Below are 12,042 nucleotides of genomic sequence, written 5' to 3'. Positions count from 1 at the left end.
TACTTAGATGTATCTAACCTGCGTATGTACATGCTTTTATCATAGTCAACCAGCGTATACATCTGTAAATATTCATTCATGATTTGTAGTTATTCCAAACTTGAGTTATACCCAGATCATAATATTTACAGAACATTACATGCGTCAGTATACAGATCTAGACTTAACAAGACCAAACCATATAAAGATGATTCATTCCAAGCCATTAGATCCCGATCTATCCTTAGATCTTGTTCTCCATCAACTGCTGAGATTCCTCCTTAGCTCAGATCAAGCAAAGCATCATGAACCCATAACCTGCATACTAGGTCTCATACTTCATCAGATATTCAAGATTTTCTTAATTGCCTTTGCCTAATGATCTTCTTCTCCTTTTATAGTCTTAGGCCTTACTTAATACCATGGTCCAAAACCATTTAGAACCAATACTGGGGACCCAATACCTGGGTTCAACACTTCGGATGCAATACCAAGGTCCAAAACCATAGGTCTCAATACCACAGACCCAAAAATAAGCTTTCCCACATGTACGTGCTTTTCTGTGCATGAAAGTGCGTGCATACGCATACGCGACTTTTGATCAGCAATCCCATGTGTATACGTGCCTTTGTATATAGTGAACCTGCGTGTATACACTACTTGGTGTATTGCGAACCTGTATGCGCTTTTCCGTGCATGAGAGTGCATGCATACGCATACGCGACTTTTGATCAGCACTCCTGTGTGTATACGCGCCTTTGTATATAGTGAACCTGCGTGTATACACTACTTGGTATATAGCGAACCTGCATATATACGCGACTTGGTATATAGTGAACCTGCGTGTGTACACAACTTGGTATATAGTGAACCTGCGTATATACTTTTCTTTCTTCATTCTTTGTAGTCTGATCATCAATTCTTTGCTACTGACCTACTGCACTATGATCTGTCATCTGTGTGAGTTTCCATTAAGGACAACACTTGTATCATAATGCCAACAGTCTCCCCCTTTGAACTTGATGGCAAAGCTAACTTGTCATACTAAGAACTGTCATCTTAATGAGTTGTCATTGTTCATTACATTTGAACTGATTCCTTTGGGCTGTCCTGCATCCCATGTGTTCTGTCACATCTAATATCTCTTTTGTAGATTCATCTAGTTATGTATAAGTGAGATGTTCTGCTACAAGTGGGTTTCCATCAAGTACAACATATGCATCATAATTCCAACAATCTCCCCCTTTGGACTTGATGGCAACAACCATACCAAGTCACTCTCCCCCTTTGACATCAAGGGCAAAGGGTGAACCAAGATATTCTCTTCCTTGATATACATTATGTTGTCCATACTCCCCCTGAGTACCTGTTGAAGTCTCTGATTGAGCTCCCCCTTTGTATATGCCAAGATGTACCAATCCATCCATGCTCCCTCTAAGTACATGTAGAAATCTCTACTCTGCTGAAGTGTGTTGTTCATGCTCCCCCTGACTGTAAGCAAGGTCTTCAAAAAGATGCTCTACAAGAAGAACATGACTCTATCATAAATGACCTTCCTATTACCTCATACATACATCCATATCCCAATCTAGGGGGGATATACCAATATTGACTCATCCACCCAACCAAGTGGGGATACGCCAGATACCAAATGTTTGTACATGACCGAAATATTACATCATCCTTCCATGCATGGTGGGGGTACAAATTACATCATATGAACAAAAGGGATTCATCAAATGACTATAATAGATAGGGACAAACTATTACATCATGAGTCTTGATATGACCTTTACATGACATTTATAATAGAGACAAAACATCTAAATAAGATCATGATAGTCATCAGCAACTATCATACACAATGTATGATCTGCTCCATAATCATCTGACAACAGCATCTAGACCAGCAACCTGTATATGTTCATTAGTGTATAAGTCATCAACCTATAACAAGGTATGTCTGTATCAACTCATCCTTTTGAATAGAATTCTGCATATGACATACAGAATCATTCACATTATATCATATGTGAAAAACACCATAGCCATCTCATCAACATCAAGATCTGCATGATCCAAGTATCATCACTTGGGAACATCTGCATCAATCAACATATGTAAGTATCAACCTATCATCATATAGGTAAGAACTCATCATCATCATGTCTCCAACAATGCAAATTTGAGTAATCAGTCATGTATCCAGCACTATGCATCTTGAGTTCAAGATCATTTGTCAAGACTTCTTAATACCATCAACAGCAACAATCCTCATCCACATGAGTGCCAAGAACTATAGGAATCCTACATCATAACTGTATTATATGATCTTTATGCATATGATGACAGCAGCATATGAGTGACTCATCATCAAGTAATGAAGATGTGTATTCAAGCTTTGTACTTCTCCTTATCCTTATGAATATCACCATGTAAGCACCATATATGCATCATCAGAGAATCAACCACAAATCTGATCTGAACATCAACTATGTAACCCCAAGAATCATATGAGATTTTGTCATGGACAACTCATAACCATATCATAGCAAGATATATCATTTAGCCATATAAGCATCATCACCAAGGACTACTAACCATAATGCCAACAATGCATTATTAAAAGCATATGCTCCCCCTGAACCTATGCCATCTTGCTTACTGTCAGATCTGATCATGCATATATCAGCAAGAAGTATCAAGGCATCATCAACATTAATTTAGGATCAAAAGGCTTTTAAACATCTTACAAGTGTCAAGACATTTCCACACATCATCAGCAGATTGTAACCATTATCAAATAGAGCAAATAATGGACTGAATCATATCAGACCCTTTTTCCTGAGCCTGTCCCTACTGCTTTTCCTCAAACTAACATATACGCGATTGTGCAGTAACTAACTCGCGTATATACGCTACTTCCTTTTATGTAACTTGTGTATGAGATTTAGGACACTGAAGTTTTACACTTTCATCTCCCTCTGAGTCTGTTATGTCTGTATAGTGTGTTGTGCCACATCTTTCTGGCTGTACTTCCTTCTTCTTCCATATCTTCAAGTGTGATGATGTTTTCTCCTTTTGGTATGGTGCCCATACTTTGTTTCTGCATTCCTTTGTTGTATGTCCAAGCTTGTTACATGCATAACATCTTACATGTTTCATATTCCTTTTGTAGCAATCAACAGCTTTGTGACCAAACATATTGCAATAAAAACAATATCCCTTAAAGTACCTGGAACGTGATGATCTTTCTGTGTGATGGTCTTGAACCATTCCACTTCTGCATCTGGCTGCAACATGTCCAAGATTATGACATACATAACATTCAACATTATTCATCGGAGGAGTAAAAGATTTTCTTTGAAGAATTTCTTTCCTTGGTTGTTGATGGGATTGACCTCTCATCTCCTTGTTTATTTTAGCTTTCTCATTAGAGTTCCTTGCCTCTCCTTGTGAGCTAGATTCATCTTTAACAGATTCATAAAAACCAAGGCCAGTTTTGATAGCAGGAGACCTTTGACTACTAAGAATATCATCCAAGATCTTAGTACTATCTTGAAATTGTAAGAGCTTATTCTTTTCTTCTAAGTTATCTTTTAGAATATTTACCTCAACCTGATGTTTCTCCTCCTTTTCATAATACTGCTTCTTCATGTTTTCTTCAGCTTTTATTCCTTCTTCCAACTGATGTCTTAGTTCAAGAACTTCGTTTTCTTGTTTTTCAAGAGGTTGGAGTAGTTCTTTATTCTGATTATTTGATTCTTCAAGATCTTATTTTAGTGAGAGGATCGTAGCTTCAAGACTTTCATAGTAACTGGATCTATCTCTGAGTTTCTTGATTCTCGTGCTCCTTTCACTGACTTCATTTCTTAATTATGTCACTTCATCCTGCAACTTTTGACATTGATCTTCCTTGTCCTTGAATAGCTTCCTTACCTTGTTTCCTTCCTCTAGTTGAGATTTTAGTTTGGTAGCTTCTTCTTTGAAGGCACATTCCCTTTTGTTCAATAGATCTTGTTGATCTCTAATTTTGTCTGTAAGCCTTTTAAATTCTACCTCTATTTGATATCTTTCTTGCTCACCCATAAGAGCAAATTCAGTTGTTTCGCTATCACTTTCATCATCTTCAAATGGATGGATAAATGTATCACCAAAGGATAACAATTCATACCTAATAGTTCTTTTGCTTGTTCATCTTCATTCTGAAGTGATTCTAAATCTAAAGTGCTTCTTCCACATATTCCCCAATCGATTCTCCCACTGTCATAGCTCTTTTGATATGTCTTCTTCTTCTTAGGCGCTTTCTTCTTAAGCTTCTTTCCCATTGATCTACGGATCTCCTTCAAGCGATCAAGCTTCTACCAAAGGACCTGCTCTGATACCAATTGTTGGAAATAATACTGAGAGGGGGGGGCATGTGAATCAGTATTATCAAATTAATATAACTTTTTCATTTCCATATTCAGATTCATATACGCTACTTCAGTTAAGTCAAAACGCATGTATACGCAACTGTGTCTAATGCAACTAGCGTATATCCAGTAAACTTATGATTCAGTTAATCCATTAAATTGTTGATCTTTAGTTAGTGCATCAAAATTTTATTAACCATATGAAAAGTAAACAGATGCAGTAAAACAGAACAGATCATCACACACAAGAAGCACACATGAACACCATGATGTAAGGTGGAAACCCAATGTGGGTGAAAACCACCTGCTACAAGTTGTCTCAATCTTCTTTTTAATAAGAAACTTCTTTTTACAATATTTCTGCACTGGTGCAGTCTTATCTAGTACACAGGCTTCTACCTGTAGAAGGCTACAACCTTCTCTCATTCTCCAGCTTCTCCTGGAAGGGAGCTACAACCCCCTTAGCTCTTGTACTTGCCGATCCTTTTACTAGTACGTAGGTGCCAGCCTACTGAATGCTCCAACCTTCACTCGTTTTCTAGCTGCTACTGGAAGGGAGCCACCACCCCCTTAGCTCTTGTACTAGCTGATGTACTAGTACGTAGGTGCCGACCTACAGAAGGCTACAACCTTCTCTTTCTTCCTCCAGATACCATGTTTCATACATTTTCAGAATGGATACTCCTGAAGCACAACACCATTATTTGAAGCCCACGTTTCATCCAATTTTCATACTGGACCCATCAATATCATTGAAGTACACAATCAATCAACACTAGCATCATCAATCTCTGAATCACCCAACACTGAATTACTGAAACCCTATCAACAAACTGCAATCACTAGAACACAAAGCAGAACACAGAACTCTGCAACAATTTTCAGATCTAACTGTATCATCAAAAATCATGCATCAGACTGCATACGCTACTTGGAAGAGCCGAACCAGCGTGTATACGCAACTTCACCAAAGCGAACCAGCATATATGTCATTAATTACTTACTTATAACTTGCTGCACTTCCTAACTTCAAACATACCCAGATTATTACATATACAAGGATAATATGTGTGTTAGAAACCAGATCTAGACCATAAAATCACATAAATATAAGTCATTATCATCCTGATCCATTATTAGATCTCATCCATCAACACTGAAGCTAAACACAATCAACTAAACTAAATATGCAGAATACTAACACCAGTAAACATTCATCAGAACTCATCAACAACTAGAACCACCTGTAACTTCAAACATCATAGCTCATATGGTATAAGCTACTTAGATGTATCTAACCTGCGTATGTACGCACTTTTATCATAGTCAACTAGCGTATACATCTGTAAATATTCATTCATGATTTGTAGTTATTCCAAACTTGAGTTATACCCAGATCATAATATTTACAGAACATTACATGTGTCAGTATACAGATCTAGACTTAACAAGATCAAACCATATAGAGATGATTCATTCCAAGCCATTAGATCCTGATCTATCCTTAGATCTTGTTCTCCATTAACCGCTGAGATTCCTCCTTAGCTCAGATCAAGCAAAGCATCATGAACCCATAACCTGCATACTGGATCTCATACTTCATCAGATATTCAAGATTTTCTTAATGGCCTTTGCCTAATGATCTTCTTCTCCTTTTATGGTCTTAGGCCTTACTCAATACCATGGTCCAAAACCATTTAGAACCAATACTAGGGACCTAATACTTGGGTTCAACACTTTGGATGCAATACCAAGGTCCAAAACCATAGGTCTAAATACCACGGACCCAGAAATAAGCTTTCCCACATGTACGCGCTTTTCCGTGCATGAAAGTGCGTGCATACGCATACGCAACTTTTGATCAGCAATCCCGCATGTATATGCGCCTTTGTATATAGTGAACCTGCGTGTATACATTACTTAGTATATAGCGAACTTGTACGCAATTTTCTGTGCATGAAAGTGCGTACATACGCATACGCGACTTTTGATCAGCAATCCCGCGTGTATACGCGCCTTTCTATATAGTGAACCTGCGTGTATACACTACTTGGTATATAACGAACCTGCGTATATACACGACTTGGTATATAGTGAACCTGCGTGTGTACACGACTTGGTATATAGTGAACCTGTGTATATACTTTTCTTTCTTCATTCTTTGTAGTCTGATCATCAATTCTTTGCTACTGACCTGCTACACTATGATCTGTCATTTGTGTGAGTTGCCATCAAGGACAACACTTATATCATAATGCCAACAATCTCCCCTTTTGAACTTGATGGCAAAGCTAACTTTTCATACTAAGAACTGTCATCTTAATGAGTTGTCATTGTTCATTACATCTGAAAGGATTCGTTTGGGTTGTCCTGCATCCCATGTGTTCTGTCACATCTGATCTCTCTTCTGTAGATTCATCTAGTTATATATAAGTGAGATGTTCTGCTACAAGTGGGTTGCCATCAAGTACAACACATGCATCATAATGCCAACATTGGGGAGGAATCATTTACTTATATTCAAGTTTTTTGCAGCCTTTCAGACCCTCATATGTTGCCCCTGTATGTCCCTGATAAGCTCCTAGCCCAGGAAATAGCCTATCAGACTATGGGAAATGGCCTGTCTAAGGTCATGAGAGAAAGAAAAAAGACAATGTGGCCTAGTTTCCCCTTTCGCTGTGGAGTCTACTCCTTAGATAATTTCAAACATGCTACTAAGGAGATGGAGGAAATCCAACTGATGAACTTTCCAACCATTCCAAATCGGTTGTATGATCCCAATGATACTACCAAAAATATTACAACATAGGCAAAGATTAGGAAATTTACAAACGAGCCTGATAAATTTGACGATTTCTTTGAATCAACCTCAGATTATGTGCAGGTTGAAAAAGAAGCAGAAGCACAGCTTAGTCGTGAGGAATTAGTGTAGTTTCATCAATATAGGGTTAAAAGGATTTCCCACTTGCCCAGTGAATTATTGAAACTAAATCAACAGAGCACGAAAGAAGAGACAAAAATAAGCACAACCGAAAGTCAAGATGTAGCTCATGCAACTCAAACATTGGCAACTTCCCAGTCAAAGACAAAGAAGGTTATGACAGAAGAAAATATGGATGTGATTTGGGATCAGTTTCTTAAAGAGACTAACCCTAAAAAACTGCAAACTCCCTCCCAGACAAAGATCACTCAAACTGGTGTAATTACAAATAATACCTCATTCACTGTTGAGGCTTCTAAAGAAATTATGGACACTGATGATGTGGAAATGATCCCAGTTTTTTGGACCTTTGAGGTCATTCTCAAGATTGAGGAGATTCCTCCTCTGGATGTATTTTATAGTCCCAAACACAGAACAATAGTCAACAGACAAAGAAATAGGAGAAGGACTGAACAAAGGAAGGATTTGATCCCTAGAAACACCTCTTTTCAAGTATTATGGAAAGATTCCCAAGCCACCCTAGTGAAGATATTGGGAGACTATCACAATATGAAGGAGCCTATGTTAGTGCAACAATTTACAAAGCCACAGAAGTGCAACAACTCCTAAGGGAGAAAGATGATACAATAATGCATCTTGAACAAAATTTATAAAATGAAAAGCAAGGAATCATTCACCAATGGCAAGCTCGACTTGCACAATTTCAAACTAGTTTTGATGGCCTAAATATTCAATATGAATCTGACATAAAGAGATGGGATATCCATATACAGGATCTAGAGCACAAGATTGAGCAACTGAAGGTTAATCCTGAGATGGCAGAATTCATGAAAGAAGCACGGGAGCTGAATAACCTACTCGCTCATCAGAAGGTTCTGTTTTTCCAAAAGTTTTCCATTATCGAAGACATGTGCCAATCAGCTGATGCACTTATGAATCAACTGTCTGATCTAAAGACATATAGAAAAGAAATTGAAGAGAAAATCTCTGATTTCATTGACTAGCAGAATAACTCTGAGGGGCGATCAACCAATCTCTTGAAAATAGAATAACCTCAGAAATACATTATCTTTTAAGAATGGGAGTTAAGGCTTAAAAATACGGAGATGGAAATCTATAGTTCCAGGGACATATCTAGCAACATCATTGAATCAGTCAATGACAACCTGTTGCAGGAAAATCTAATCTCAGAATGCCCAGAAGATACTTTGCCCGATGTTAAATTATTGACAAAATCTTACCAAGAATCGTCAAAGAAGACGTCTAAGGGAATTAAAGCTTTATCAAATATTGACTTGGAATGTCATTTGCATTTCCTAGTCAAACCACATTGGCAATGGTTGATGCTAAGGTGTCTTGGAAATACAACCAGTCACTTTCTTCCAGCACTCAGTGATGCATTATTCACTGCACGTATGCACATTTTCCCTCAACATCCACCTGAATTGAAGAGAATGACAAATATATCTGAACTTCAACAGCGAATGGAAAAGCAGTCTTGCTCCAAGTCTTGATCAAGTTGTTGTAACAACACTCTAGTATTAGCTTGTATTTTTATTTTAAGTGTGGTTTTTTTGAACCACCCTAGCATGTTATGGGCTTTTCTATATTTGAGTTTTGATTTTAAACTATAAGTCCACTTCATTGTTATAAGAAAGGGGGTTCTAATTTTGTGTGAGAAACCTTTTTTTTTGCACTACTATAGTTGTAAAGAAGTCTTAATAGAAAGAAGAACCACAACGATTCCATGTATGAGAAGAGTGAATGTGTATCGCGTGCTATTATTTGTTTGTTGATGCTATGTTTATGAGTTGAATTATTGATTTATTTCAACTTTGTCATATATGTTATTGGATGCGATTGGACCATTATCATGATTAATGTGTTTTAATCGAAATATTTTAATTATATAGACAAACAACGATATCATATATGTGCAGTGCTTTATATCAACTAATGTAATTAACTATTTAATTAAAGCAACTATCATTACTCGTTTTATATTCATGAATGGTTTGATGATCTAGATTATAATTCTATAAGTGAAAAGATCTGTAAGTCACACATATTAATGATGCATTATCCTTGGATAGATATTACAAGGCTTTGTTTATATTTATTTTTTTAGTTTGATATACATTCAATAGCTTTGCATTCATATATCCTTCACTCATCCAAGACCCTTGTAGTCTTTGATACCACTGAGTATAATATTGTGGAACACATGAAGAAGGTTAAGGGAAACATTTCTTTCTATGAGGTTAGTAAATTGAAACAACAACAAAAAATGTTATTTAAAGAGTTTAATGCAGTTCTTGCATCTCCTTTCCATTTCTTAATTGATTAAAAGGACACAATTTTAAGAAATTGATATTAACATTTTGAGTATTTTATCCTTTCATTTGGTTCTGATCTCTGCTATATATAATTAATTTAAATTTGTATTTGAAGTGAAAAGTTACATAAGAAGAAACTAGATGCAAAAAAAGGGAATATTTGGGAAATAATGTAGCTTAAATTAGAATTAGAATTGTACAAATCTACAGATATTTTTGTTGTTGCTGATAATTAACATTCAGCAAGGATGTTGATGATAATTAACTTCTTTTTATAACTTTATCGGATCGTAAATCGAACGCAATATTATTTTGAATGAATTGCATACCCATATTTGGTCTGTGTATTGGAGCTCTAAACAAATCGAAGGTCTTGTGATATCGCACATCGGAGATCTAAACAAATCGGAGATCAAAGGTAACACTATATCAGCAATCAGAGGTTTGGAGGGGTGGTACATTACCAAAACGCCGATATGCAATTGCTCTGATATGATTTCATTATATAAGATGTGCATTATATATTTTTTTGTGAACTTTGATTGAAAGGTTTTCAAAGTATCAGTTAAATACTGCGACAGTGTGTTATTACTCAAAGGGCACATTTAACATTGGTTCAATATAAAAGGGTTAAATTCGGACATCAATATAATTCCTGGAATCAGGAGCTATTTGTTTCATTTATTTTAGTTAATGAATAATAAAAAGAAACTTTAAAAATAAGATTAAGTCAAATTGAAAAATAAAACAAGACAACATAAGGAAAAAAGGAATAACAAATGATCCAAAAGCCAATTGCAAATACATAGTGGTCCCCATTATTATTATGATAATAATACAATCAAAATGGGGGTGTTGTATTTTTCACCACAATAGTTTGGAAAGATTGCTCATAGTAGCTTTTGAGTCCTTTTGTTGTTTGGAAAAATGGCTTCCAACTTTTCCGGTAAGTTACTTCGTGGACAACTGAAAAGATATTTTCCAATAAGTGACAACATATTTTCTTTTTGTTTCTTCCTGTCAAGCATTTTGAAAGTATTTGATTTGAAGTAGAGTTGTAAAACCATGCTCACATCAATCAGCGAAATGCGAACTTGTAAAGTTTTTTCATTTTTATTTTTTTTGTTCCAAACGCAAATGCACATTATATTTTTTTTAGAAAGGGGAAAATTTTTGGAATTTTAACTAAGTTTCACAACAACTATTTGTAAAATAAAGCAACTATTCTGAAATTGAATCAAAAGTATGCTTACTCAAATGAAATTCGAAGGGGCTAGATGGAGCAATTAGATTGTAGGTGGTTGTAAAGACTTTGATGCTAGCATGGATTCCTCTTGTTGCCTACATTTGATGTAAGCATTGCCTTGCATGTGGGAGTAGTGGTTGAAGGAAAATGGTGGAGAGATGTGAAGATTAGCCAAGGTGCGAACTCTGGAGATGGCAGGGAATGTTAAGCATTGTCGATCTGTGTTGCCAGTGTCCAATGTCACCTTTGGTAATGTCATCCCTTGCGTTTTATGTATTGTCAAACCCCATAAAAGGTAGATGTGTAATTCATTCAATTCTTAATAGAAAAATGATATGTAGCATTCAAAAAATATAAATAAAGATAATAATATTCAATATAGATCATGAATAATAATATTGACATGTATTTAAAAATATATTAATAACATGAAAAAATAGTACAAACAACGTAGTTAAAAAATAAAAAATAAAAATTATTTCTAGTATATTAAATAAAATATATCAATGTCAATATACAAAATATTCCAATGTAAACTATGCAAATATGTATATATTTTTTTTTCTAGTTAAGACTAACCTAAGTACCCATGGGGGATTTGAACCGGTGACCTATCGCAAGGAGTGCCTTAACAGCGCACCCATTCACTGTCAATCCAAAGCCCCGTGGGCTTGCAAATATGTATATATTATATAAAACAAGTAAAAAAATTAAATTATTATAGTTCGAATATATATATATATATTTTAACTGTATCGGATATAGTTTATTAAGAAATCTGGTTGGGCCTATGCCTAATCAACCAATTTTACATAGCTTTTCCTTTCATTTTTCCCGCCTTTAAGGAGATTCCACAAGCCTGGAAATTCTAAAATGCCTGGAAACCTCTCAGGACTCTGCTCATTTTCCGACATATTGACAAAGTTTGCAGTGACTTTATCTTAAAACCACTGGAGATTCTGGCGCATTATGGGTTCCTATCCACTGAAGGCGATTGTTTTCGGTATCCGGCTGTTACTGTCAGTTGTTGTCAAGACTGGAGCCCTCCAACCGAACCCAATGGCGTCGGCAAAACTGACCAACGGTGTCCTTATACGGAGTCCTCCATCCGATCCCTTTCTGAAT

This window comes from Pinus tabuliformis, chromosome 3_1, assembly GCF_031772625.1.
Source record: "Pinus tabuliformis cultivar Carrire ecotype Pingquan chromosome 3_1, CPIR1, whole genome shotgun sequence".
NCBI lineage: Eukaryota > Viridiplantae > Streptophyta > Pinopsida > Pinales > Pinaceae > Pinus > Pinus tabuliformis.
Note: the sequence above shows the minus strand (reverse complement) of the source record.